Source organism: Balaenoptera physalus (assembly GCF_965194825.1).
Source record: "Balaenoptera physalus genome assembly, chromosome: 3".
Taxonomy (NCBI): domain Eukaryota; kingdom Metazoa; phylum Chordata; class Mammalia; order Artiodactyla; family Balaenopteridae; genus Balaenoptera; species Balaenoptera physalus.
Genome location: NC_138890.1, coordinates 167,716,089 through 167,740,344, shown reverse-complemented (window position 1 = coordinate 167,740,344; position 24,256 = coordinate 167,716,089). Strand labels below are relative to the sequence as shown.

Below are 24,256 nucleotides of genomic sequence, written 5' to 3'. Positions count from 1 at the left end.
CTGAACTCTTCACCAGACCTGGATGCAGTGATCAAACAATTATTAAATTTACTTCACACATATTGGATTTGTACTATAGAAGGATGGAGAAGAAAGATGAGATGATTCTGAAACCAAAGGTTAAGGGGGATAAAGGCATTTACATAAACTGCAACCTGACATAACATCATAGCCCCCATGTCCAGTTGCACAGTTTGTGCACTGCCAAAAAAGTCGCTGGAGGAATAAGTAACTAGAGGCTGAAATCTGACCCTCATTACACTGGCTGAGTTATGCACCCTTTTCCAGGGCTCTGTCTTCCTAGAATGAACATCCCAAGTCAATAGGCTTGCATCCCACAGGGGAAACCAAATCTTAGATACTCAGAAGAAAACAAGTACCTTAAGAAAAGGACAAAGACCAAGGAAAGAATGCTTTTGCCTAGAAAGATCCACACACCCTTCAGAGAGGAAGTTTTAAAGAAGACTTTTCATAGATGGGATGATCTCAGTAGTCAGAACTGACAAAATAAAAAAAAAGTTTCCACACATTAAGTTGGAGGAATACGTTTGGGTAAAAATAAAAGTGCACTGTTATAAGACTGTAAAACGGCACTAATTGCGCCTCATCGTTGCACATTGTTCTCTTTCTGCATCTGAGTAGTAGACACAGAGCTTGTTGCCTGGCCCATTTCTGTATAAACAAAAGAAAGAACGTGCTGGAGAGTCTTAATCACTCTTTCGTAATGTGAAGTGAATGAATTCTTTTGCATTTAAAGTTGAGAGAATCAGATTTCTATGAAACGGATATGAAGGCCACAAATTTGGGACACAAATCAGGCAAATCACTTATAATGTTTTAGTTGATGGCTTCAATACCCACAGGTTATACAATCAGGAAATCCAAGACCTCCATTTTGGAAACACACCACTCCTGAATTTTCCAGAAAGTCTGGAACTTACGCAGTGTTAGGTGGGGTCAATCTGATTTCCCCACACAAGCAGGGAGCAGCAGTAGGGCAGTACTTCTTGTTGTTGATTTTATTGCCTGTAGTTCTCTCTCGTTATATTTATCTTTCCATCTATTTATAGATATAGCTCTCACTATGTATATAGATAGATACGGATATAAATGTCACTGTAGAAATGCATGTTTGTGGTTTTGCAGTATTTTTTTTTGAAAAGTTGCTTCCAACATTGAGCAAAGACTTATTTCAAATTGCAGTAAGTAATTATGCAGATGCTTTGGTTTTTATGAGTTAAAATTAACTTGGGATGTTGTGGCTTTACATTTGGGAATTCAGTCTAATCTTCCTTTTCTCGTATTTTAAAATCTTATTCCGAAGGCTGTGTTTTATTGTTCTGGAAGTTTTACAATGGCCTCTAGCCAAAAGCATTAAGGTTTCGAGTTGATGTTAGCATGCTGATGTACTTATTCAATATCAGGAATAACTGATTTTTACATTAAAATTAAAGTGGTGTTTTAGGAAGGACTTTATTCATAACTTCAAATAAGAGAATGGGATACAAAACTGAATACACACACACACACACACACACACACACACACACACATATCTGTATACCGATGTTAGTTGGAGGCTCTCTCATTGATCAACAAGTCCTTACATCAGAACCACAGAAAGGAAGAGGAAAGGGTCCCAGGTCTTGGCTCCTGGCAAGGTTTCTGATTTGTGCGTCTCCCCTAGACCATAATTATGACTGGATAAGTTCAAGATCTAGGGAAGATCAATTCAGTTTAAACCATATTGACCAGACCTGGGCACACTCATCTCCTTAAAAAAAGAAGTGAAGCCACATATATTCACAGAGATTTGGGAAATAGATCTAAGTATCTAATTATAAGAAAAAGTCATCCATAAATTCAAATGAGTAAATGTGATGACTTCTTGGACCCCAAACAAGTATACAGTATGGTTAGTCTACGTGTTGAACCTTTGAACGTCTTTTGAATGCCAAACATAAGGTACACCAGCAGATTTTAAAGTAAAATAGTATCTAGAGCTTTTTTGCTTAATGAAATAATCCACTGACTTTCAGAGAGTTTTAATGAGTCTCGTTTGATATCACATGTGTCAAGTTTCATTAAGAGCTTTATAACCTACTTAAGGAAGGCAGAATTTTTGAGTTGATTCAACTATTCAAAGTAAGATTGCAGATGGAACTATTCTGAAAGGCACTGAACTAAAGAAAGTATAGCATTTACCAAACACAAAAACAAAAACAACAACAACAAAAAGCACCTGATACGCCACACACATACTTGAAATGGAGAATAAGCCAATCAGTGCAGCAGGTAGAAACTTGTCTCCCATACCACCTACTCTAACCCCGTTTCAATTTTGTCATCTCATTTTTGAAACATCCATCGGCATGGCCAACAGAGACTTATCTAAATAGAACCTGTGGTCTGCCAGGCGAGTACAGACATTTTGAATCCAAGTGGGATGGTGGCCTCCAGTCAGGGAATGCAGTGGGACAGAAGGGAGGGAAACACAAGAGGTCAGAGAAACCCTGGAGAAACTGGAAAGGGCTAGTCCTGTTCCTCCCAGGACCCCATCTTCTCTCACCACCTCTGTGTCACCCGAGCCCTCCCCAATTTTTATCTCTTTTTCTTTGTTTCTTCCTTTCTCTCCTGCATTTTCTGTTGTCAGTCTTTCAAATCATAGGTGACCCCAAAGAGATTTTTTAATGTAGCAACAATCAAAAATTTTCCCTGTGAATGAAACATCCATAAATTCACTAAATATGAATTTTTTTTAAAGAACCCAAGTCCTACCTATGCATAACATTTTTCAATGGCTTACATAAATTTCCCTTTTTTCTCTGTCACCTTTCAGGTATAAAGACAGCTTTCTCTAGCAGCTTACTTTCTAAAGAGGCCTTATTAGATGTGGTAAGAAAATCTACATCATTGCTGAATATTGTCACGATTGCTGTGTCACTCTCAACAGGGTTACAATTACTGACAAAAGAGGTGGGAAAGTCTTAGAGAGTCATAAAATATGGAAGTGAAATAGATGTTTCACACATCTTCAGCATTGTCAATCCTGGGCCTGATTTATGGGGCAAGGAGTCAGACAGGAGAAGAGTGGGGTGAACTTCAGTGATTAAATACATTAAGGAGAAGCTCGCAGATTGGAAATGATTGAGTATTTACGAGTGATGTAAATCTCCAAAGTTTTAGGGTAGCGATCAGAATACTAAACTTAGTCTAAATAATCTTTGGATGCTCACAAAAGTTAAAAGAAACAAGATGTACATCTTTCAAATCCCTTGGAGTTATTTTTTCAATACCTGAAAAAACTCTTTTAACCCTAAATCTGAGCCATATTTTATCATTCCTTCACAGGGTTTTTCTCTCAAGGGTAGAAGGCACTTGAGACATTCCTCACTGGTGTAGATAAATTGTATTTTATGTTTACTAAGGTTTTCTGCTATTCTTCTTGACTTCAAATTCTTTTTTTAAATTAATTAATTTTTTATTGAAGTATAGTTGCAGTGCTGTGTTAGCTTCAGGTGTACAGCAAAGTGATTCAGTTATACATATATATGTATATTCTTTTTCAGATTCTTCTCCCATATAGGTTATTACAAAATATTGAGTATAGTTCCCTGTGCTGTACAGCAGGCCCTTGTTGTTTATCTATTTTATATATAGTAGCATTTATATGTTACTCCCAAATTCCTACTTTATCCCTCCCCCGACCTTTGCCCTTTGGTAACCATAAGTTTGTTTCCTATGTCTATGAGTCTATTTCTGTTTTGTAAATAAGTTCATTTGTAGCATTTTCTTAGATGCCACATATTTGACTGCAAATTCTTAAGCCCAGGACATTTCCTATGAAATATACTACTCCAATTAATACTGAATCTGTTTCCCTTTTGTGCAAATTAATATATTACCAGTAAATGATATAAAGTTTACCAAACATTCCATTTTTTTCAAAATTTTCTCTCTAAAAGGATGGTTCTCAATTGGTTGCTTCCACTGTAAACCAATCTTTTCATTTTCTCCTGGCTTGCTTAATTGATTCTCTGCTGACCTTTTTGTTTCTAAGTGGTTCTCCAGTAAAGTGACACCAGACAGATTATTATAGTGATGGCCATTCCTAGAAACAGAGGTTAATATGAAGAAATATTAAGAGGTGGAAAAGGCTTCCAGCAGAAATATTTAAAACTCTGAGGTATAATAATGTATTTAAGAAATGTGGGCAATTAAAAAGTATATATACAGTCTTAGGCAAACCCATGCATTCAAGTCATTTTTTTCCAATCACTGTTGTTCAAAAATGGGAAAATGAACATTTTATGAGTAAATTCTATTTTGATCATAAGTATGTATCATTTCCTCACCAAATACCTAGATTTTGTCAGTGCTTGTCCAAGACATTTCTAACAAGAAGTCCAGATTTGTGGCAAAGGTCAGGTTAACCTGATTCGGGAGATTTCAAGCAGAACACTTCAGGGGTCCTATTTATGTTGGAAATGTTTCTTTTTCCTTATTTTCTACCCTTTCAGAATACTATTCTGGCCCAACATTCCATAAATGGATAGTGAACTACAAGAGAGAGAAAGGATTCCTTCATCAAATCAGAAGAAACATCCACTCCATCATAAATCATTGATGAGCAGGAAATAGACAAAACTTTGACAATAAGCAGTTAAAAATAACTTGGCATTGACAATGAAGCAAATATGGAATGTCAGAATTCCCTTCACTGTCAGGAAAATAATCTGAGTAGGTATTTTTGTATCAGATCAATCCTCTGTATGCCAACTTGGAGTTACCTCCTCTTTTGATAGAAATGTGCTTTCATTTACTATTCAAATAGCTGCAACTTAACAACTCCAATATCTACTGGGGGGAGCCTAGGTTTCCTGAGTGATGACTTCAGAATTTCAGGACTGTATTTTACCTGAATAGAATTGTCTAGAACTATGGGCCTCTACTGAGTCCAGAGTGATAATAAAACCCAGCACTCCTTCATCTGGACAGGTCAAGAGGCCACAATGCACACAGCAGAGTCTATGAAAGATCTCAGATGAAATAAGAAGGATTAGTTAATGCTATAACAACCATGGGGCTTGGTTAGGAAATTAAATATTAAAGCACAGCACTCTAGTACTACTGGATATTGATACAAGCAGTGGATTAAGTCTAACATGAGGTTCTGTGTCCTTCGATCCACCCTGCAAATTAATCTGGTTAAAATAACTTAAACCAGGCAGATCATGAAAAGAGTTAAGGCTGTTCTTCCTTCAGTAAAAAGTTACAAATACTATTCTAATGCATTGTGTTAATAAGACTGTGGCGAATTATAGCTTAGTTTAAAAAAAGAATTTTTTTTTCTGGCTCCTATAAATGAGAAGTCCAGGTACCTGAGTTTCTGGCATAGCTGGTTCCAGGAACCAAGAAGAGATGTCTGTTTGATCCTTTTCTCCTTACCATTTCTTTCCTTTACTGGCCTGTGCTTGGTCCCATTAACAGATATACATATTCCACATGGTGTCAAGATAGACACCGATGGTTCTAGGGTTACAACATTCTGGAAGTTTGAGATACTAGAGGGAGAAAGAGTATCTTCATCTGTTCAGGATGCTATAACAAAACACCACAGACTGGGCGACTTATAAATAACAGAAATTCATTTCTCAGAGTTCTGGAGGCTGGGAATTCTAAGATCAGCAGATCCAGTGTCAGTGAGACCTGTTTCCTGGTTCATAGATGGCAGTCTTCTCACTGTGTCCTCACATGGCAAAAGGGACAAGGAAGGTCTCTGGGGTCTTTGTTACATGGGCACTAATCCCCTTCACGAGAGCTCCACCCTCATGGCCTAACTACCTTCCAAAGGCCCTGTCTCCAAATACTATCTCGTTGAGGATTAGATTTCAACATATGAATTTGTGGGGGACACAAATATACAGTTTCTCAGCATCCTTATAACCATATTCCATGGAGGGACACTGGCCCTTCATGGGGTGATGTCCATCCAGAAACCAATCACTGTGATCAAGGAGATGAAGTCCTACACTGGCCAGACATGAGTCACATCCTTATCCTTGACAACTAAAATCAACCATTCCAATAGAACCACACAGAATGAGTCTACTACAGACTTTTTTTTTTTTTTTCAATCCATGTGGATACTATTCACTGAGTATCTAGTATGGGCCAGGCCTTGCGCAAAGCCCTAGAAAGCCAGAAACATGGGAATTAAAACTGACGCTGCTATTCATTTCTATCCCAATTAAAGTACTGTAATCAATGGAAGTGTACAACCAAGTCTAAAACACAGTCTGCAATAAGGTCAAGGAATTTTCATCCAGGCTGGGTCTCACCCTCTCAGGTGCTAATAACTTTAACCACAACCCAAAGCTTTAGGGATAGACTTTGAAATAATTGCCTCAATGGCTTTACTGGCTAATTCAGTGGTCCCTTTCTTTTACCACTCCTGCCAACTTCCTTCCTTTCTGTACCTAAATATGCTCACGACTCTTACATACTACCTTCATAAACATGTCAACAAACAGAGGCAAACCAACTCTACATAATATATCTTTCTAAGCCGGTGTCATGTTTCTTTTGATCTTGCCTTTGTTGTCAAACATTTTAAACCGAGAGTGAATCTTCATTATTTTCAAGATCTTGCCTCTCTTTAACCTGATTTATTGTCCCTACCTATTCACTGAAATGTCCCCTCTCATGTAACCAATGACCTTCTTATCACCTTACTTTGCACCATTTCTGTGGCTTCTGGTACTGCTGAACAGTTTCCTGAAACTCTCCTTTCTTGTCTTTTTTTGATGAACCAGCGTCTTCGAATTATTCTTAACTGACTTTTCTTTCCATGCTTGCTTGACTTGTTCCTCGTCCTCCATGCCTTTCCTAAACATCACCATGAGCAGACACTGTTGGCATGCCTACCAAACACTGATCCCTCCCCAGGACCAGGATTTGGTCAGGAGTTTACTTTTCCTCCACACGGTCAGTGTGTGTTGAAGGGGGTAGTCAGAAACGTGACGGGGGGAGATCAGGAAGGGTCTACCAAGCAAATCGTGGTCACCCCGGTCACTTTGACAGTGCCTGGTTCAGGGATGTACCAGTTTGAAACTGGCAGGCAGACATGTGAGCGTTGGGTGATGCTTCTGTGATATGCTGTCTTGCTACTAAGAAAGAGACCTTTGAAGAGCTAGCCTCTTCTCTGTCTGGAAATCGTCATGTCTACGTGTACTACAGCCTGCTTCCCACCTGCCTGAATACTGAGTCTATGAGCAGAGGACAGCAAGACTAAAAGAATAGTGGAGCAGCAAGACTTAAGATCCAACCTATCTTTATACACCCTGCTTTGGGGAATAACACATTATCTTGTGGTTTAAGCTAGTCTGAGGTGAGATTTTTCTGTTTCTTGCAGCCTAAAGCATCCTGTAATTTCCCCTAGACCCTCACGGCTGCTCCTTTTCACAGGCCCCACCTTCTTGGCAATCTCACCCACTTTCCAGCGTTTCACTTACTAACCCTCCGGATGGGGGATCTCCAGCTCGTGGCTCTCTGAACAGGAGCTGCCCTTTCTGACCTACACTTGGCCATTTGCACCTGCACGTCCCACGCATGAGCCAAATTCGTTCAGTACTCACCGTCATAACCCCAAACTAGCTCATTCCTCTGACACCCTCATTTCTCAGACGGAAATCCCTATTTGGTGACAACATCAATTTTTTTGTTCTCCTGACCTTTCATTACATTGTTGTGGCTCCCACTTCCAAAACGTCTCTCCAGATGTTCCTTTGGTTTTTATTCCCTCTGTTACCACCCTTAGTCAAGGTCTAGTTATCTCTAACCTCGGCTGATAAGACACCTACTTTGTTTTTCTGTCTCCAGTCTCTCGCTAACCAAGCACATGTTATACAATGCACCAAGGCTTGCTTTCTAAAGCAGAGCTCTATCATCTCATGCCCTGGTCAAAAACTTCAGTGATTTCTCATGGGCTACTGAACAATGTGACCAACTGGATAGCTGTCAGTCAAGATCCTCTGTCATCTGTCCCAGCCTACCTTACTGAGCAAACTCATGCTGTTGAGTTAATTTCAGTTAATTTCAAGGCATTCAACACTCAAGATAAACTAGACCTTTTCCCCAATGTACTTCATAATTTCCATCCTTCCCTCCTGCAAGCTGTTTCTACTGCCTGAACTTTTCTCACATTATCTCTGTGCATCCAAACACCATGTGTCCTTTAGACCCCCTCAAACTGCAAATGTTCTAATAAGCCTCTCCTGATCTTTCTAACAGGATATTGCCAATCTTTCCTTTGCACCAGAACAGCATATTCTTTGTATCTCAATTATAACCCACTTATCTTGTCCTATAATTATGTGTATTTTTAAACTTAGATTATAAAATCTTTGATGCCAAAAACTATCTTCTCTCCATAGATTCTCTCACCACTAGAACTTTGCCTTGATGTATTAGTTGCTATTGCTGCTGTAATAAGTTACCACAGACTTAATGGTTTAATGCACTATAGGTTCTGGAGATCTTAATTCCAAAATCAGTTTCACTAAGGTAACGTCAAAGTATCAATCAGCGGGGCTGTTTGCTTCCAGAGGTTCTAGGGGAGACTTTATTTAACTGCCTTCTCTTGTTTCTAAAGGATGCCTTCATTCCTGGGCTCATGGCCCCTTCCTCTGTCTTTAAAGCCAGCAATGTCACCTCTTCCTTCCATCATCCTATTGCCTTCTTCTGTAGTCAAATCCCCTGTTCCGCCTCCCTCCTATAAGGATGGTTTGTGAAAAATCCAGATAATCCAGGACAATCTCTCAAGATCTTTAACTGAATCACACCTGTAAAATTTCTTCTGCCACATAAGGTAATATTCATGGCTGTTGTAACTGTGAGGATGGGGGTGCTACTGACATCTGGTGGGTAGAGACCAGGGGTGATGTTAAACATCATACAATACAGAGGACAGCACCACAACAAAGAGTTGTCTGGCCTGAATGTCAACAGTGCTGAGGTCAAGAAACCCTGCCTTAAAACAATGGGAAGCCCTAGAAAGGTTTTAGGCAGAGAAGTACCAAGTTAAAATGTGCACAAAATGTACTTCACGCAAACAAAAAACTGAAGCTCCTACTAGGAAAATAAATAGGACAGCAAGAGTAGATGTGAGGCGGACAAAGGGGGAATTGCTCCAGGACAGGACAGAAATGACGGCACAGAGAGGTGTGGCTGTAGAGGTGAAAAGTATGAGCATATTCAAGAAATGTCATGAAGCAAAGCCCAAGGGGCTTGTTTGTAATCAGCCATGGGGGGAACATGGGAAGAGAAGGTTCCAAGAATGACTCCTATGGTTTTAGTTTTTGCAACTGAGCAGGTAGAGGTACCATTCACCAACAAGGGGAGGCTCCAGTAAGACCAGCTTTTAGAGAGAAAAAACACACATTCAGTTTGGATGTGGTGAGTTTGAGGTGCCTCTGAAGCAGTGAAGTGGAGATTTAGAGGAAGCAGGGAAGGTGGGGCTGTTGTTAATTACAGATGTCAGTGATGGACATAAATGAGCTCATCTAGAAAGACCAGGACGAGATGCACAGAAAGGCTCCAGCAGAGCCTCGTGGAATTCTATTCACATTTAAAAGGTGGGAAGGAACCTACACTGTTGGTGGGAATGTAAGTTGGTGCAGCCACTACGTATAACAGTATGGAGGGTCCTCAAAAAATTAAAAACAGAGTTACCATATGATCCAGCAATCCTACTCCTGGGCATATATCCAGACAAAACTACTGTTCAAAAAGATCCATGCAACCCTCTGTTCATACCAGCACTACTCACAATAGCCAAGACATGGAAGCAACCTACATATCCATTGACAGATGAATGGACAAAGAAGATGTGGTACATATATACAATGGAATACTACTCAGCCATAAAAAAGAATGAAATAATGCCATTTGCAGCAACATGGATGGATCTAGAGATGATTCTCATACTAAGTGAAGTAAGTCAGAGAAAGACAAATATCATATGATATCACTTATATGTGGGACACGAAACCTAACACAAATGAATCTATCTATGAAACAGAAACAGATTCACAGACATAGACAACAGACTTGTGGTTGCCAAGAGGAAGAGGGGGTGGGGGGGATGGATTGGGAGTTTGGGATTAGCAGATGCAAACTATTACATATAGAATGGATAAACACCAAGGTCCTACTGTATAGCAAAGGGAACTGTATTCAATATCCTGTGATAAATCATAATGAAAAAAGAATTTTTAAAAGAATGTATATATATATATTATACATATATATGTGTATGTACAACTGAATCACTTTGCTGCACAGCAGAAATTAGCACAATATTGTAAATCAACTATACTTCACAAAAAAAAAAAAAAGGTGGGAAGAATAAGGGGGCAAAGGAAATGAAAGGAACAGCCAGAGGGTAAACCCAGAGAAGAAGAATATTTTGTACTCAGCAGCCAAAAAAGTATTTCAAGAAGGATGGAGTCTTCAACACTATAGCACAGAGTCTGGAGATGAAGTAAAATAAGAACAGAACCATGTCCACAGTTGACACTCAAGAAATATTCAAATGAATGAATCTAAGTGATCCCAAATTAGAGACTTTGGAACTTAATAAAAACTTTACTTTTTTAAAGTCAAAAGCATGTGTCTGCACTGACATGTGAGTCCTGCCTTTTCAGATTACCTTTTTCTTTCTTGGTTTGGCTTTTCCCCTTCCCTCGCTTTACTGAGATATAACTGACTTACAACAATGCGTAAGTTTCAGGGGGGTCTGTGTTTATTTGATACATTCATGTACTGCAAAGGGATTACCACCAGAGTGTTAGCTATCTGCATCACATCACATAACTACAGAGGATCCCTGACTTATGATGGCTTAACTTATGATTTTTTGACCTTACGATGGTGTGAAAGGGACATGCATCCTGTGAAAAGCATATGTAGAATTCTGAATTTTGATCTTTTCCGAGGCTAGCAACACGTGGTGGATACTCTCTCGTGATGCTGGGCAGTGGCAGCGAGCCTCAGCTCCCAGCCAGCCGTGCGATCACGAGGGTCAACAATCAACACACCTACAGCCATTCTGTACCCAGACAACCATTCTGCTTTTCACTTTCAGTACAGAATTCAACAAATTACATGAGACCTTCAACACTTTATTATGAAATAGGCTTTGTGTTAGATGATGTTGCCTCACTGCAGGTTAACGTAAGTGTTCTGACCACACTTAAGGTAGAATAGGCTAAGCTATGATGTTCTGTAGGTTAGGTGTATTAAATGTATTTTCAACTTAGGATATTTTCAACTTACAGCGGGTTTATTGGGATGTAACCCCATTGTAAATCAAGGAAGATGTGTACCATTTCTTTTTTGGTGGTGACAGCATTTAAGATCTACTCTCTTAACATCTTTCTACTACAGTGTTATTAGCTACGGTCATGATGTTTGCACATTAGATCCCCAGAATGTATTCATCTTAGAGTTAGAAGTTAGTACTCTTTGACCTACATCTCCCATTATTCCTCACTCCCACGCCAGCCCCTGGTAACCCCCATTCTAGTCTCTGTTGCTATGCACGGGGCTTTTTTAGATTCCACAGTCGAGTGATATCATACAGTATTGGTTTGGTTTCTTTAGCGAACCTGATCTTGCTACCTATTCCACAGTGCCTCTACTGTGTACTACCTAAAGGACTCTCTGCAATCTTGGCTGTTGAGTAAACAAACCACTCTCCTTCCATTTCCAACAGGGTAAGTTAATGAAGGGGGGAGAAATGCAACAGAAAAGTATAAAGACTCATTTATTTGTACAAGCCAACACTTTTTATTACTACACAGTAATCTTAATTGTAGAGTCATTTATCACAAGGTAATTACCACTGACCATTCCAGGATACATGTTACAAGTTTATGCAAAATTCCTTTAAAAAATCGGCTTACACCCCTCAGAAAGGCAGATCTTGCCAGCTACCTGCAAGTTTACTAATTACCTGTTATGAGAATCTCCTGACGTGTCAGGAAAGGGTTACTTTTTCTCAGCAGCCTTCCCCTGGCTACCTTTTGAAGTAATTATCACCATATAGCAGGAAACAGACAAGCTGTCTACATGGAAATGACTGCGACAGCTTGCTGTCCTTCTGTGCAGGTAAATGCGCTGCATGTTCTCCCCCAGGCACCTGGGAACAGCACACTGGCCTCTCTGTAGCTCCCCGCCACTGAATCACAGCACAAAGTCATGTAGCATCTGAATTCTCTCTGGCTTTTAGGGAGAAGACATGCAGAGGCAGCGCCGTGGTTTAACGTATGGCAGCCTTACACCCTCTTCTGAGATAAGCAGATCTTTGTATTAAAGTGATTCTCTGTACCTGAAGCCCAGGGCACTTCTACTGGGCTGGTTTCAATATTTACTGGCAACTAACAGATGGAAGCAGGATGACAAGATAGGGCCAGGTGTTGAGGGCTGCCCTTGCGCCCTAACACACAATATTCCATAGATGATCCGAACACAATTTACTCAGGACCATTTGCACGTTATACCAGAGACATCTGGATACACTCATAAAATGTGAGCATGTGTAGATGGTGAATGCGTTCAAAAGCAAAGGATTCCACTGAATGTATACGGGAAGGACATTTCCTTGAGTAAATCTGGACGAGAAAAATAAGGGTCTGCCTTTATTTTCCTTCTTACTTATTTTGCTATATTTATAAAGGTCAACAAACTTGGTGCAATGTATATCCAAACACATTTCACGATAAACGGAAGGTGAACAGTAGAAGGGGACACATACTGTCTCATTCCCAGTTCCTGGCACATGGTAGGTGTTCAATGATTCAGTGCAGGTAATACTAAGGGTCCTTAGTCTTGGAGAGAAAGGCAACAAATAATCAGACCAAGAACCTAAATATGTTGGCACATATTCTGCTGCTCAGAATAGGATTCGACAACAGCAACAAAACAAATATCACAGAAATAAACACATATGAATGAGGAGGAAAAGAAAGGGAGAATTAAAATTTACAAACTAAAAGTGGAAAATGTAATGGAAAATTTAATACAGATAATTATTAATTTTCTCAGAATAGAATAGGTATCACCACAACATAATTTAAATCCCATTTTTCCCCATCATATATCTGCCAATCAATCACGCATCGATTTATAAATTCACCTGTATTTTCTTAAGGTTCAGTTTGCGCTGCTACTAATCATGTTCTTATGGGTTATCTGACTAGTTTCTGACATATCTTACTTACCCTTCTCTGTACATCACTTAGAAATTCACAGACACATAGTGGAGACTCAAGACATTTAAATATTCTTGTAAATGCAGTGCATTAACCAGAATACTAAGCTTCCATGTCAGAATGTAAACTCCAATGAGGTGATGAAAATTTCACTGAAACAATTTTAAGTATTCTCAGCGTTGCACAAACCACGTGTTAAACAGCAGCAGAAAGTGAGCAAGTTTCATTTGCTCCTAACATTTACTTTCTCCTAAGTCACATATTTAAACCTTGATTTATAATCCATGATAAAATTACCAGTAGAATACGCATAATCCAGTATAAAGACGATGATTTTTCCCCCCCAAAACCCATATTTATCTTTTTCAGTGGTTCATAGACAACCTAACTTAATGATCCCGTAATTGCTGAAAGCCTCCCGTGCATTTACAGGGTACTCTGCTGATAATTAGCATTCTTTGCTTCTTTTCTACAAGACTGCTATTTCTAAACTGCTCAAAGAGAAAAGGAATGCATATCCTCTTAGACTTTTAAGTGAAGGCAAATACGCCCTGGGAAGTGGAAATGCCATGGCTAAAATGGTCCAAGGGACAGATCACCCTGATCAGCTGCAGTGAGTTTCCAATCTCGCTCCTTTAAAATGCCACTTGAAATCACACAGGGTAAACTAGAAATCTCTGCTGAAACCCCATGGAGAAACAACATACAGAGCTCCAGCCAGGATGACAGTATAGTTCCATCACGATGACTGAGCGACAGCCTCCAGGTCAAAGCTCCAAATCACTGTGTCCTGCCCACGTCCCCACTTCCTCATGTGTAACATGAAGGGTTTGGAGGAAATAAACCGAGCTCTGAACAGTTCTAGAGCGTTATGACGGTAAAAGTGCTAGGGTCGCATGATTTCCCGGACGACAGTGACACATTTTTAAAAGGTTTCTGCAGCTGTGCCACATCTGGGGAAAAGTAGAGGCAAAAAAATCCTGCCTTTGTGTGCTTGTCTGATTTTCACGTTGACCACTGTTCAACACACTATCGAGTATGTCCCAGGGGATGATGATAGGCTTTTCGTGGCAATTTCACTTTCAGAGAGAAGATGTGATCTTACAGTCTGTGCTTGATGCCAACAGAACTTTACTTCTTAGACAGATAGGAGTATTCCTCCCACCCCCAGCCCCAGAAGGTCCTTCCTTTCTAATTATAAATGTCAAGATGGCTTTTAAAACCAGTTATGTTTACTTATATTAACAACTTTTTTACATGTTGACAGTTTTTGATTTTGCTACAAAAGGACAGAAGATTGGAGGAGAACCCCTAGTAAAGAACCAAAAACTTCCCAAAGACTAAAAAGAAGGAAGACACATTAGGCTTATTATAATATTCAGTAAAAGCACATCAAAGTGGGTGATCAAAAGGCTTGATGTTGCAGAGTATACGGTACCTGCAGTACTTTGTTACTATAGTACTCTCATGTGATCCATTGAATACTCCTGTGATTACTATGTGCTTGGACAAGCACTTTGGTGAGGCATCTCACCTGTACGTCTCAAGATTTGTATGTGAATCATCTCCTTACTTAACTGCTTGAAGGACAAGAAGAGTTTCCCCATTTCTGAAACTCCTTGACCATCCTTCCTACTATTATAGTCAAACAAGTAGGATCCACTCTTTCCTCTTCCCTGTTAAATGATCACCTACTTGTTACCCTCATGAAACTAGCATTAGACTGAAGCTTTGCAGCTTATTACCTTCATCTTATTAGTGATAGAACCTAATAAAAGTGCCATTTTATGGGTCTAAAACAGTCTAGTATCAGCAATTCCATATAGTTCAGCATAAGTGGATTGCCACTTTCAGAAAAGTAGACGATTACAAAACCCAGATGACAGCATTCAGGAATATCAAGACGATGCTGACCGCTAAGACATTTTTCTTCACTAGACCTGGGGTCACACATTCAAAAGAGGGGCAGCAGGTGAAGTGTATGTGTGAAGTTGATGAGCATAAAAACTAAGGGAGTCATGAGGACCAAAGTGACCTGAAGAACCCATGTTCTGCCAAAACTCGTTCAATTTCTTTAAAGATGAAATGAAAATGGCAGCCCGCATAATAAACACAGGGACAGTTCACAATCTCATCTTTCATGACTTTCTTACAACAAATTTGAGTTTTCTGGTTATTCAAGTGCCAGGTTGTACTCAATTTTATGTAAACAATCAGACTAGGATTACATGACCTACCAGTTGCTTCAAGAGAGATTTGGGGATTTAGGTGTAAGAATTAATTTAAATAAAGCAATTTCTTCTAACTACAACTTACTTTACCAAACAAAATTATTTTCTTAAACTCAACCTTTTACTTATTAATAAAGACACTCAAGACAGCAAGCTTTGCATGTAAACACTGGAAGGTTTTTCTAGGTTAAATTAAATCAATAAATAATGCAATAATCGTTTTAATGATAATACCAATCTTATTACTCCTAATTGCCATTTGACGAACACTTGCAATTTTATTGATCTCTGTTCCGAGAAACTCTACAGACATGATCTCATGTAATTCCTACACACCACGCCTACATGGGAGTTATTTTCCCTAGTTTAGAGACGAGGCAATGAAGATCAGAAGTGTTTATCATTAACTCCTCACAATCCCTAAAAAGAAGTCCCCTTAACGTTCACATATATTATAAATACAAGCTTAACAAATTAAAAAAGAAAACTCATGGGAAGCATTGCACTTTGGAAAATTCTGCTGTAGTACAAAAGATAAAGTGATAAAGAGACCGCGGATAACTTCGCCAGGCATGGCAGAAGAACCCGCCAACAGCAGACCGCTGCATTGGTTATAACCAGCAGCAGCCCACCTTTGTATTCAGTACAACCTTCTTTTCCAGGCAGTTAGGGAAGCAACCTTTTGGAGGTGAGCTGTCAGTTGATGGGGGTGGAGGGGGGAGGATGTGCTATTAAATTACATCATCATCATCATAATGATAATACTATTACTAATGAATAAACTATACTTATTTTTTATTTTTGCCATATTCAAAGGGCTCTCGCAGGAGCATCTGTGAGCTCCCGACAGGGGTTCCCAGAGCTAGTATCCCTGACTCCTCATGAAACAGCTCTTGCTGCTGAATGTGTGAGGGTGATACATCCCTAAATGTTAGCACGTTAAAAAAAAATCTCACCAAAAACTTTTTTTTTTTAATTGATAAAATTCAGGGCTTCCCTGGTGGCGCAGTGGTTGAGAATCTGCCTGCCAATTCAGGGGACACGGGTTCGAGCCCTGGTCTGGGAAGATCCCACGTGCCGCGGAGCAGCTAAGCCCGTGCGCCACAACTACTGAGCCTGCGTGTCTGGAGCTTGTGCTCCGCAACAAGAGAGGCCGCGATAGTGAGAGGCCCGCGCACCGCGATGAAGAGTGGCCCCCGCTCGCCGCAACTAGAGAAAGCCCTCGCACAGAAACGAAGACCCAACACAGCCAAAATAAATAAATAAATAAATAGCGTTCCCTTTAAAAAAAAAAAATTGATAAAATTCTCATTAAAAAATCTCACAACATGGTTAGTGGAAGTCATATATAATGTTTAATACTGTATAATAGTATATTATACATAATTATATAAACTATATAGTAATATATTTTGAATATAGAGGAAAGTAGAAAACATAGTCAAGAAGGTAAGAAAATGGAAACTTTCATCTCCCATCCCTCTGAGAAATGTGTCACCCAAGACTCTCTCTCACATGCTCTGTGTATCTACTTTTACTACAATTCAGCCCATTTTGCCTTCAAAAGTCTTTTGAATTCACCCTCTCTCTCTATTTCCACTGCCATTCACCGGGTTAAGTTCTTTGTCCATTTTTTGCCTGGGCTACTCTGATAACCCCCTAACTGGCTTCCCAAACAGAACACTGATTCTTTCTAATTTATTCATACTTCAGCTGGAATGATCTTCCTGAAACCCAAGTCTGATCACGTCACCCCCTGCTCAGCATCCTACAATAACTGTCATGTATAAAAAACGAACTGCACCACGAAGCCAGCAGACAGCCTTCATCACGGCCTCCTGCTGGCCTCACCGCCTCAATTTCTGGCACTCCTGACTCACAGCCATCACACTGATCGCTGTAACTATTCCCAGTGCCCCCGATACATGGTGTTCTCTTTCCTGTCTAGATTCTAGGGTAAAGATTCAGCAGGTGGGCTCTAGCAGCATCTACCAGGATTCAAAACCTGCTTCGACCCCTCACTAGCACAGGCCTGGGGAAGCTGCTATACCTCTTGAAGCTGTGGTTTCTGCTGTAATAGGAAGGACCTAATTGGACCTAACTCAGAGCTTAGCTGTGAGGATCAAAGGAGATAACGCATGGAAAGCTTTCCATACAATGCTTGGCTCACGCACTGGTAATACTTGCAGGGCCCTATTCTAAGAGCTAAAGATGCATTACACTTAACAGAACAGGCAGGGGAAACTCCAGCCCTCATAGAACACGTATTCCAGTGGAGACAGACAATTTAAAAAAATGATGAATATTTTATACAGTATGCTGGAAGTTAAAAACTCCTATGAAGAACACTAATGAAGGATTAGGAGAAGTGTCATTTTAAGTACAGCAGGCAGGGAAGACCTTAAAGTGGCATTCGATCAAAGACGTGAAGAAGGCGAGGAGGTAAGCAGCTGCGTGGACATCTGGGGGAAAAGATTCAGGCAGAGGACAGGACAGGGTAAAGACCCTGCAGAGGGAATGTGCCTGGTGGATTTGGGGATGGCAGGGAGACCTGGGAGGCTGAGGCCAGGTTTGCCGGGGTGACTGTGAGAATAAAATCAGAAAAGCCATGGTAGGACTTCCCTAATGGTCCAGGGGTTAAGACTCTGAGCTTCCACTGCAGGGGGCACAGGTTCGATTCCCTGGTCAGGAACTAAGATCCCACATGCAGTGCAGCTTGGCCAAACAAAACAACACAGAACAAAACAAAAAACCATGGCGAAGCAGATTGTGCTGTGGTGTGGGAGCCATTGTAAGGATGTTGGGTTTTACTCCACTGCTGGCTATTCGCACTTATTCATCTTTGTGGGAAATTTTACCCAAATCTCCCAAGCTGGGTAAGAAACCCTCTGTCTCTGCTCCCATAGGGTACCTAGTACCTTCATCATGGCATTTATTACAGAAGCCTTTGCAAATCTCCGACTCAACAAGGCTCCGTCGTTCACCTCAGCACCAGCGATTTTCTAGGTGCTCAGCAGGCAGGGACGGTTCGATACAGAATGAATGAATAAATGGTGAAGAAACAAATGAACAATAAGCAACACACTTTCAGAAGGCCAACAACAAGTGTCCATGCCACAGTGAGCTGAGGAAATACCATACGATAGCGCTTATATGTGGAATCTAAAAAAAGGGTACAGGGCTTCCCTGGTGGCGCAGTGGTTGAGAATCTGCCTGCCAATGCAGGGGACACGGGTTCGAGCCCTGGTCTGGGAGGATCCCACATGCCGCGGAGCAGCTGGGCCCGTGAGCCACAACTACTGAGCCTGAGCGTCTGGAGCCTCTGCTCCGCAACAAGAGAGGCCGCGATAGTGAGAGGCCCGCGCACCGCGATGAAGAGTGGCCCCCACTCGCCGCAACTGGAGAAAGCCCTCACACAGAAACGAAGACCCAACACAGCCAAAAATAAACATAATAAATAAATAATAAATAAAAAAATTTAAAAAAAGGGTACAAATGAACTTATCTACAAAACAGACATAAAGTCACAGATGTAGAAAACAAACTTACGGTTACCAAGGGGGTGGGGGGGAAGGGATAAACTGGGAGACTGGGATTGATATATACACAGTACTATATATAAAATAGATAACTAATAAGGGTCTAGAGCACAGGGAACTCTACTCAATACTCTGTAATGACCTATATGGGAACAGAATCTAAAAAAGAGTGGATATATGTATACGTATAACTGATTCACTTTGCTGTACACCTGAAACTAACACAACATTGTAAATCAACTATACTCCAATAAAAATTATTTTTAAAAAAAGATTCTAAAAACGGTGATAGAAAATAAGCATATATCTCCCACTGACATCATGTTCGGATTGTCAGCAATTTCAGCAATCAGGTTCAGAGACACTAGACTACTTTGCGAAAATTATTTTTATAATTTTCAAAATTCTTGCATGTGTTCTCTAAATCCGTCTCAAAAATAACCCTGTGCTTTTCAGACTGAAGTATCTCGGTTCTCCAAGTAACAAAATTGAGGCCTGAAATAACAAGTGACTAGAGGCAGACCCAGTCCTAGAACTCAGGAACCCACGTCCCGTGAGAAGGGCCTGGCTGCTTGTACTGCACAGCTCTGCCCCTTACAGCGCAGAGAGCACAGAAGAGCACCTACGTCAGAGCAGACCGGCTGCAGCAGAGGGAGCTAGGATGGGGCAGAAAAATGCTAACAACCCGCTGAGACAGGGAAGCAAATTTTGAGAGTGAGGGGGTAGAACATAAGCAGGGAAGAATTTCACTCTGCACCTACTAATCACAGATGGCGTCACCCTTTTGATGAATGAGGCAGTGGGGACCACAAAACTAGAGGCGCTGACAAGAACTGCCGAGGTGACTTGATCCAACAGTATTTACACCAAAACTACTCCCGATAGTGTCTATTCTCCATATTGCTGTTTTTGTTTTTTTTTTTTTTGCTGTTTTATTATATTGTATTTTTGTCGATTCTAATGCTGACGTAGTAGTATAATCTGTAATATATAATGCAGAGCAGCTGTAGCACCAAAGACTAATGAACACTGTGCTTGGACTCAGGAGAGACTCTGCATTTAACTACCTAGGAGATCTTTGACATGCTTATTTATTTTAATCCTGGTACTCAGTTTTCCGATCTGTAAAATGGGGGTGACAATGTCTATTTTAAAGGTTTATTACAGGACGAAGAATATGGTAGGTTATTAAAAATGATGATGTGTTCTCTGAAGGTAAGAGATAATGAAAATCTCTCTCTCCATATATATTTGTGGATTAATTGTGTTGCCTTAAAATTACATGATATTATACTAAGGTTTTATTTTATTATAATTTTAAAATATATATGAAAGAATTTTTCTACCATCTAGATAACTAGCAAAACCTAAAACCAGCATTACACTCCACTCTCTTTCATAACTTTTGAGTAAATAAATCAATTTGTGAATGTCACTGTAGAAAATGTTGAGACATATTATTTTATTTTTCACATAGAATGTGCCACATTTTCATACAGTTAATAATCACTGAACTGCAGAAATTGTCTAATAGGTCTGTTATTCAGCAAGACCACTTCTACATTTTATTATGGTGATATTGTGACATTTGACAAGGGGTAGCTATAAAAGCTTGTGACCATAGAGAAATAAAGAATGAGTTACATCAAATTACCTGGAAAGCTAAAGTAAGGAAATTTATTTCCTCCAACTTAATATGAGGAGCCTACCATCTCTTTTCAACAGTATATACTGTCATATAGTAAAAGTTACTTTGTCACAGCAGTATTACAATCCCTGGCCTCCAGGCAGGATGGCAAATGTACAGTATGAGTGAATCACCATTCTTCTTCCCTCCTACACAAAATTGTGAAGAATATGTAGCACCAAACATCAGGGAGAAATCTGTCTTGCTCTTTGAGAAAGAAAAACCTGAGTATAAGTTTTAAAAGATAATCATTTCAAGTTTGGCGATTTTCAAATTGCCGCAATTGTAAAATGACTTGAAAGTGACAAAGTCAAAGAAAATTGCACTCTGGTGGGGAAATAAAATCAGCACCAGGAGTGAGCTGGAAGAGAATGCAATCCAATGTATCAGGCCACTGGCATATCACAAGATCATGTAACTGTTGACAAATCCTTACTCAGCAAATGAGCAGCTTAAATGTACAACTAAACATTAAAAAAAAAATCTGTCAAACAATGTTACAAATGAATAAGAAAGTGTATTTGTTGAAGACCACATGGTCCTCAAATGCTACTTCATTTTTAGAATTATATGAGAAGTGAAACAAAGTGAAAATGCACAAATGACGCCACAGCCCTCTTACTCAAGGTTGCGGGAGCTCTGACTTAAGAAATCTGTGCTCTCAACAAAATACTGTTTCCAAAATAATAAGTCTGACTATTTATAATTATGATATAAAACACCGCTGTGTACACAATGGGTTAACATGAAATTAATAACTCCACACAGGAGAATCGTAGCATACTAACCTGAAAATACACTGAAAAGAAAAAGTAAACCTTTAGTTAACAAAACGTAATGATTCTGACCATGTCAACAGCCGCATTGTTTTGATGCTTTTTTAAAAAATCCATCAGACAGGGAGTCTCCACAAGATAAAGACAAAGGAATGTGAATGATGTAAATATCTTGACAGAAATGATTGTTTGGTTAATAGATCACAGAATGCGGTATTTAGGGTGAGTTTCGAAAATTATAGGTTCCCCAAACACACAAGTACTCAACAAAAGCACCAATGCTTTGAAAAGTGACTTTCATCTTAAAGATACAAAGTTCAGATACAATTTTTTATGTTTCTGAAGGAAAATTTAAGTATAAAGAAAATAAAGAAATATTCTGGTTCTCAATTATGCAACTATATTTTTAAAATGTGCTCAGTGCCTTTTTTCCACACAAAATGTTAACATTTTCTTTGAAGTGGTTCTCTAAAATCTAAAGGTTATGTAGCTAATAATTTTAAAGTATACAATTGAAACTTTAGTTTAAAAAAGTTTACTCAACCTAATATCTCAAAACATCACAAATATATTTTTGAATGATGATGCGATCATTAAAACCTTGTGTTTTAGCAGATGAATATTTAATAATTTAGAAACATGGCTGCAATATATTTTTAAATTTTAACGTTGGAAAACATTGAGCATATAATTGCTGGAGATTTTAATTTTCTCCCGTTTGCTCTTTTTTCTAAACTCTCCAGCAAAACAAAAACAAAAAAACAAAACAAAACAATAACAACAACAACAAAAAACAACCCCTATTTTTAAAATAAGGAAATATGAATCCTAAGCCATCTTAAAAAATATAAAACTTGAATTGGAAAAATATTGGAAAAAGAACAAGGTATTAAAATGAAACTAACCAGAGGCATAATGAGCCTGCTGCCACAGATACAGCTTTGGTGAAATCTCAGTGTCCGGACTTTGTCTTACTGGGTAGCCAAGAAATGTTGACAAGAGGACATAAAGACTGAGGAGGGTCCTGAGGATGCGGAAGAGCTCAAGAGGAGGCTGGAGGCATATGAGACAGAAAAGACGATGACGCTGAGATGATAAATGCCACTGTGAAATTTAGAAAATGATGCAGACATTGATTAAAGATTTTTAGAAGTTTAACTGTGAGGTGGTTGATAAAAATCTCTTCTTCCTGTGGCCCCAAAACTTTAGAAAAAAATCTCCATCCCTCTTCAAAGTTTCATCCTAAAAATGTCTGGGTTATCCATCTTCACATATTGCTACACATAAACTCACAATCCAGAAACCAAGAACAGTTTGAAAAGGTAACTCCAATTTCCAAAGAACAAGATGAAAAAGATCTACCAAAGGTAAAGCAAAATTAGTACCATGATGGAATAGTCACCTAAATTACTGAAGCTGAAGAAATGCTACTCTGTAGCATTTAATATATGAAACAAATACTCAGTAGTCATGTGGATTTTCTATGACTATATTCTCAGCATGTTGTTTTCGGTAATTTAAAAATAAATGGTGGCATAATAGCATAGTATTTAAGAGCACAGATTTTAGATCAAGTCAACTCGAGTTTGAAACTCAGTCTTGGAAGATACTCTGTTTTATCTTGGGTAACTTATTTATTTGAATTACAGCTTCCTTTCTTTAAGATGGGATTAAAAATATCTGCTTCATGGTACTGTTGAGGGGATTATGTGATATACATGAAGTGATGGGCACAGCCCTTAGAAATCAAAAAATCTTAACTGTGATGGAAGCACAACAAAGGCAGGAATATTCATCTTCCTATCACTGCAGTTCACCTAGTACACAGAGATGCTCAATAACTATTTGTTGAATGAATAACTACTGTTATTATCAATAATTATTCTAACAATTTTCCCTAAAAGTAGGTACCAACCTAAACATAATACAGTAGATTCTCTTATGTTATACAAGTTCAATGGGAACACTGAATTAGTGATAAAGGAACCACTGTTCATAGAGGAGATAAAGGGTTAGGTTCCTGCAAGGCTCTGGGTCACAACGTTTTCAACAACCTATCAATATATCACCTTGTTTTATGTGAGTTTCTGTTAAAGACACCTTATTCAGGATATATTGTTGATTTATTAACCTTGAACTCATGGCCAACAGCACTAGAACTCATGCCTGAATGAAGTTTACCTAATATACGTATTTTCTCTATAAGGCACGTCACAGCTTTCTCACACTTAGGAACACTAGACAGCACGTAAGCACTATGCCTGGGACCCATTTGAAACAGCAAAATAAATACAAAAAAAGCACAGAAGTTGCAAAAAGGGCACTAAGTAGACTGCAAAAAGGACACTTGTTTATAGTATGAGAGCTGGGGAAAAAAAGGTAGAGTGTCACCTTGTTTGACCTCAGTTCTGAAAGTGCATGTCAGGTGACCAAAAGTTTTCCCCACCCTGTGCAAGTCTTGTGAATGACTGCAAAAGAAACACCGGTATTGATTTGGGGGTCACGGATAAATGTTAGCAAGTAGGCAAATCTCACAAATACAAAATTTGCAAACAATGAGGACTGACTGTATATCTAATGGGGAATATAAGAGACTCCTATAAGGATCACACTTGCTAATTTTACAGACCTTTCTCCTCTCCCCTTCTCTCTGTTCAACAATATCTTGAATACTGCTTTTCAAGCAGTAAACACCCAATCAGCGCTTGCTAAATAGGAAAATGAGCACGTTTGGGAGATTTTTAAGGCC

At 39.3% G+C, this 24,256-nt stretch overlaps 1 protein-coding gene and 1 long non-coding RNA gene across 2 annotated transcripts in view; one reads left to right on the top strand and one right to left on the bottom strand.

The window, feature by feature from the left end:
- CTNND2 (catenin delta 2) overlaps positions 1–24,256 on the bottom strand; it is a 943,287-nt gene that overhangs the window by 718,903 nt on the left and 200,128 nt on the right. The window lies entirely within an intron of this gene.
- LOC309659097 overlaps positions 1–24,256 on the top strand; it is a 219,034-nt gene that overhangs the window by 170,482 nt on the left and 24,296 nt on the right. The gene's annotated exons all lie outside the window — the stretch shown is intronic.